Raw genomic sequence first — 6,941 nt, 5'->3', positions numbered from 1 at the left:
AAAATTTCTTAGTGTAGCACCGCATAGAAGTTTGCAGCTACAACGTTCCACTTCCCAACATTATAAGTGCCTGATGGATGACTCACCTGAGGGGTGGTAAATAACGGGAGTCAAGCAATTCATAGAGACGAAATGTCCAAATTCTTTAAAAATCTAGATATCTAGATCGAGATATCTGGAAGCTCAGCCGGGCAGGTTCGTAATTTTCTATCCCACAACCATCTACTACATTCACAACCGGCCCCCCTCCCCCCCCCCCCCCCCCCCCCCCCCCGCCCTATGCATTCCAAAATCTGCGTGGCAGAAATTTCAGCTGTAAGGCAAGATGTTGCTTACATCAAAACTTAGGATGACGCATTTGTATTTTGACATATATCGAAAGTATTTTTCCAAAATCTACAACAAAAAACTAATCTAAAAACAAACATTTACATATATTATCTTCTGGACCTAATCGGAAGAATTAATCCAAACGGCAACCGTGTAACCTATTATGGATTAAGGTTCGTAAAAGCATACATCTGGCAAAGTAAGTCATTGAGGACAGTTAATCTATATTTATTCACTTTACTCACAGACACTCGATGACAATACGGGTGCCACTTCCATCTAAAATAGTCTCAATCTACTATCCTGTCATCCATGTCCAATTGTAGCTCGTGTAGAACAATCATAACGTACCTAATTAGACTTCTTATTAGGGCATCAGTTGTCTGCAACATTGTTCTTGCAAATTGTTGCCAGATTCATTAGCAACAAATACCCGATGTCGTCCCTCTACTTCATGGGTACTCCCAATATCAGGGCAAGTCAAGCTACCATAAGCTTGACTATAAAATAACAGAATGAAAATTTTACGCGCATTCGTTGCTGCTAAACACCCAACAATAAAAGAATACTTATCCGGGACTGGATTTTCAATCAGAATGCTTTGTAATGATGTAATTTCAGAATGAGGAAGCCGACAATACTAATTTAAAAATTAAGGAACAAATTATATTGTACTTGGCGAATGCAAATTCTGTAAGGGGCGATCAAAAGTTTCTGATTGAGGGCGTTGCTGCAGCGTATCTGCAGTGTTGCGCGACTCGGATGCGGATATATAAGCACCTATGTATAGGCGAGGGATTAGTGTGGCATTCGTGTCTTTCCGACGAGCGTACAGTAAATGCGATAACTTGAACTATGGCGACGTTATTACCAAATGCGTCCGCATGGGAACAACATGCTGTTATTCCTTTCTTGGCCGCTTTAGGACAGACACCGGCAGACATCTATTGGAGAATGAAGGATATGTATGAGGCAATTACGGCGACACATCCGCATAAAGTGTCACAAGGGGTGCTGTTGCTTCATGATAACGCACGACCCCATACCGCAAATGTCGTAACTAAGAAGTTCCACTACTGGGGACACTCGAGCACCTGCCCAACACGCCTGATCTCTCCTCGTGCGATTTCACGCCTTCGGTCCCAAAGAAGGTCTTGAAGGGTCAACGATTACTGTCAGACGAGAATATGCAGCAGGCAGTTACAGACTTCTCCACCCAGCAGGATACGATGTTTCACCAAACGGCTATCTTCAACCTGTTGCATGCTTGGGAATGGAAATTTTTTGATCGCCTCTCATACAAACAGATGCTAATTTCGGGAGAAGGACAATGACACACAATTTTGTTCACATTCCCTTTCATCTTTTTAGTTTTTAGCAGCCTGTTGATCGTTCCATACATAACGTTGAACACAAAATCAAAACTGAACTAATTAAAGAGGTTCATTTGGTCTGATCTCCCTTTGATGGCAACGATTTCGGTAGATTTGGGATTTTTGCATCATAGCGACAATGATATTGTGACTTAATATTTTCGGACTACACGGACGGAAAACATTCGCAAACCGTAAAATAATTAATGTAAGTTAAGAACCAGAGGTTGTAGAGAGTTTCAGGGAGAGCATAAGGGAACAACTGACAGGAATGGAGGAAAGAAATACAGTAGAAGAAGAATGGGTAGCTCTGAGAGATGAAGTAGTGAAGGCAGCAGACGATCAAGTAGGTAAAAAGGCGAGGGCTAATAGAAATCCTTGGGTAACAGAAGAAATATTGAATTTAATTGATGAAAGGAGAAAATATAAAAATACAGTAAATAAAGCAGGCAAAAAGGAATACAAACGTCTCAAAGATGAGACAGGAAGTGCAAAATGGCTAAGCAGGGATGGCTAGAGGACAAATGTAAGGATGTAGAGGCTTGTCTCACTAGGGGTAAGATAGATACTGCCTACAGGAAAATTAAAGAGACCTTTGGAGAGAAGAGAACCACTTGTATGAATATCAAGAGCTCAGATGGCAACCCAGTTCAAAGCAAAGAAAGGAAGGCAGAAAGGTGGAAGGAGTATATAGAGGGTTTATACAAGGGCGATGTACTTGAGGACAATATTATGGAAATGGAAGAGGATGTAGATGAAGACGAAATGGGAGATAAGATACTGCGTGAAGAGTTTGACAGACAACTGAAAGACCTGAGTCGAAACAAGGTCCCGGGAGTAGACAACATTCCATTAGAACTACTGATGGCCTTGGGAGAGCCAGTCATGACAAAACTCTACCATCTGGTGAACAAGATGTATGAGACAGGCGAAATACCCTCAGATTTCAAGAAGAATATAATAATTCCAATCCCAAAGAAAGCAGGTGTTGACAGATGTGAAAATTACCGAACTATCAGTTTAATAAATCACAGCTGCAAAATACTAACGCGAATTCTTTACAGACGAATGGAAAAACTGGTAGAAGCGGACCTCGGGGAAGATCAGTTTGGATTCCGTAGAAATGTTGGAACACGTGAGGCAATACTAACCTTACGACTTATCTTAGAAGAAAGATTAAGAAAAGGCAAACCTACGTTTCTAGCATTTGTAGACTTAGAGAAAGCTTTTGACAGTGTTAACTGGAATACTCTCTTTCAAATTCTGAAGGTGGCAGGTATAAAATACAGGGAGCGAAAGGCTATTTACAATTTGTACAGAAATCAGATGGCAGTTATAAGAGTCGAGGGGCATGAAAGGGAAGCAGTGGTTGGGAAAGGAGTGAGACAGGGTTGTAGCCTCTCCCCAAATGTTATTCAATCTGTATATTGAGCAAGCAGTAAAGGAAACAATAGAAAAATTCGGAGTACGTATTAAAATTCATGGAGAAGAAGTAAAAACTTTGAGGTTCGCCGATGACACTGTAATTCTGTCAGAGACAGCAAAGGACTTGGAAGAGCAGTTGAACGGAATGGACAGTGTCTTGAAAGGAGGATATAAGATGAACATCAACAAAAGCAAAACGAGGATAATGGAATGTAGTCAAATTAAATCGGGTGATGTTGAGGGAATTAGATTAGGAAATGAGGCACTTAAAGTAGTAAAGGAGTTTTGCTATTTAGGGAGTAAAATAACTGATGATGGTCGAAGTAGAGAGGATATAAAATGTAGACTGGCAATGGCAAGGAAAGCGTTTCTGAAGAAAAGAAATTTGTTAACATCGAGTATAGATTTAAGTGTCAGGAAGTCGTTTCTCAAAGTATTTGTATGGAGTGTAGCCATGTATGGAAGTGAAACATGGACGATAACTAGTTTGGACAAGAAGAGAATAGAAGCTTTCGAAATGTGGTGCTACAGAAGAATGCTGAAGATAAGGTGGGTAGATCACGTTACTAATGAGGAGGTATTGAATAGGATTGGGGAGAAGAGAAGTTTGTGGCACAACTTGACTAGAAGAAGGGATCGGTTGATAGGACATGTTTTGAGGCATCAAGGGATCACAAATTTAGCATTGGAGGGCAGCATGGAGGGTAAAAATCGTAGAGGGAGACCAAGAGATGAATACCCTAAGCATATTCAGAAGGATGTAGGTTGCAGTAGGTACTGGGAGATGAAGAAGGTTGCACAGGATAGAGTAGCATGGAGAGCTGCATCAAACCAGTCTCAGGACTGAAGATCACAACAACAACAAGGTCAAATGGCTCTGAGCACTATGGGACTTACCTTCTAAGGTCATCAGTCCCCTAGTACGTAGAACTACTTAAACCCAACTAACCTAAGGACATCACACACATACATGCCCGAGGAAGGATTCGAACCTGCGACTGTAGCGGTCGCACTGTTCCAGACTGTAGCGTCTAGAATCGCTCGGCCACCCCGGCCGGCATAATGTAAGATTAACATTGCAAGATCACGGGTAAATGTAAGCGAGAAATAAGCCATATCAAATGTGAAATACTGGTACTTTAATAACCGGTGTAACCGCCAGACTGTTGCATGGAAGCATGAAAACGTGTATGCACTCTGTTCTACAGGTGCCGGATGTTAGTTTGTGCGATAGAGTTCAATGCCTGTTGCACTTTGTCGGCCAACACAGGGACGGTTAATGCAGTTCGTGGATGGCGCACGAGTTGTCGCCAGATGATGTCCCATATGTGCTCGATTGGAAACAGATCTGGTGATCGAGTAGGCCAAGGCAATATGTCGACACTATAGAGCAAGTTGTGTTACAAGAGCAGCATGTGGGCGAGCGTTATCCTATTGGAAAACGCCTCCTGGAATGCTGTTTAAGAATAGCAGCACGACATGTCGAATCACCAAATCACCAGACTGACGGGGGAGGGGGAATACCATGAGAGTTGTTCTACTGTTCTACGAAATCGCGCTCCAGACCATAACTCCAGTCAGGTCCAGTGTGTCTAGCACGCAAACAAATTGGCTGCAGGCTCTTAGCTGGTCTTGGCTCAAATGGCTCTAGGCACTATGGCACTTAACATCTGAGGTCATCAGTCCCCTAGACATAGAACTACATACACCTAACTAACCTAAGGACATCACACATCCATACCAGAGGCAGGATTCGAAACTGCGACCGTAGCACCAGCGCGGTTCCGGACTGAAGCGCCTAGAACCGCTCGGTCACCTAATCAACAAACCGTCGTAATTGTCACGAATCAAATTTCGTTAGAAAACACAACAGACCTCTCTCCTGCCCTCCAATGAGCTCTCACTTGACACCACTGAAGTAGCAAATGGCGGTGATTTGAGGTCAGTGAAGTGCACGCCAAAGGGAGGCTGGCTCGGAGCTGTCCTCCAAGTAATCGATTTTTAACAATTCGTTGTGTCGCTGTGATGCTAACAGCTGTCCAGATTGCTGCTGCAGATGCAGTACGATGCGCCGGAGCCATAAACCAAACACAATGTTCTTCGCTCTCGGTAGTGCCACGTGACCGTCCGGAACTCGGTCTTCATGCTACTGACCACCGGTGGCTGCACTCTTGTGCAGTGGCTACATTCCGGCCATGTCTTTGTGCAGTATCGTGAAAGGAACATCTTCCTTCTTGTAGTCCTATAACACACCCTTTCAAACTCAATGAGATGTGATAATTGGGTCTTTTTCGTCTTAAAGGCGTTCTTGTCTAACATCAACTCAACATGTCCAGTTTCAAATGTAACTAACGCTCACGACCGTCACAGCATACATTTGGCACAAGCCTCATTTGCATCCTCATAGTGGTACTAGCACCACTCTTATGCGACTGGAGTGAAATCTGAAGAGATGTCATTTTTCAGATGAAGAAAGACACCCAATAACTTTCGTGTACGGCGCACAGCTCTTACTTGGTGCTGGCATTTTTTTTCCATCATTGTTTATTCAGTACACAATTTGTCAAAAAACAAGCATTCCTCTGTATAGGTCATCTCGTTTTATTAATATCGAGGTCATCAGCATAAAGAAGTAAATTCAGCTCCAATAGTTCATTCAATTGCACAACTGTGTTAACTATAAGATGTCATATGTGAGGGGCACGATCAAAAGAAATACTATATAGAATTGGACATAATTTGCATCCTTACCTCACAGCTTTATTTATTGATTTTACATAGCAGGTTAACGTTTCATTAATATCCGTACTGCGCTGAAAATAAAGTATTACAGGTAACCATAATCTAACAAGAACGACTTCAAAAGCACATCACATCGCTGATTTAGGATTTAATCTAAACAAACAGATGTCACAAGTTTCCACTGAGACGACAGAATAGTCAAGCCAAAACTACAGTGTATTTTCCAAACACTTCCGTCTTTCTCCCGCCTCCCTCACCCCCTCCCTTCCCCACACACACACGCCTTTCAATAAAACTCTAGCCTATCTCTGTGGGACCGTGAACATAACTCAACCTACAGGCAGCGTCTGTAGAAGACCGCTGCGAACATTCGAAGGAAGGAAGGAAAGAAGATTAGCGTTGAACCTCCCATCGACGACGATGTCATTACATACCGAGTACAAAGTAGAAGCTCGGATTACGGAATGTTAGGGAAAGAAATCGGCCGGGTCCTCCTCAAAGGAACCACCCCGTCATTTGCTTACTGCGATATAGGGAAATCGCTGAAAACCTAAATCTGAAAGACCAAGCGGGGATTCAATCCCTTGTCCTCCCGCATGCCAGTCCAGTGCGCTGCCCACTACGCCACCTCGCTCGGTGCGGACATTCGAGCTCGGAACAACTTCCTTCAAATAACTCTGAGGTACAACGTAGTGAACCTCTGCATCGACTCTCCGAGTTTCTTTCCTGAGCCTGTTGTGCTCCGCTACGGAATACGGAGTACCAGTGTACCTCAAAAATGCCCACGGAAAGACGTAGAACTAACTTGCATCATAATAACTAGAATGGTAAGTTCTACATGTACCCTTTGGTTCCCTATGCTAAATCACATACCCCCATCCCAAATATGGCGTTACCATGCCCTCGTAAGGAATGGATTGAAATGAAAATACATCCTTTACTCTGGAAACAGGCTCTCTCTTAGAGTCTATGGTGGCTCATATTCTTGACGTTTGGTTTTTTCTTTGTGCTAGCCCTCAATTTCTTTCCATAACACAAAATCATGACGGGAAGGCGTACCTCTGGGCAAAC

The sequence above is a fragment of the Schistocerca piceifrons genome, chromosome 1, assembly GCF_021461385.2.
Source record: "Schistocerca piceifrons isolate TAMUIC-IGC-003096 chromosome 1, iqSchPice1.1, whole genome shotgun sequence".
Lineage (NCBI taxonomy): Eukaryota > Metazoa > Arthropoda > Insecta > Orthoptera > Acrididae > Schistocerca > Schistocerca piceifrons.
Note: the sequence above shows the minus strand (reverse complement) of the source record.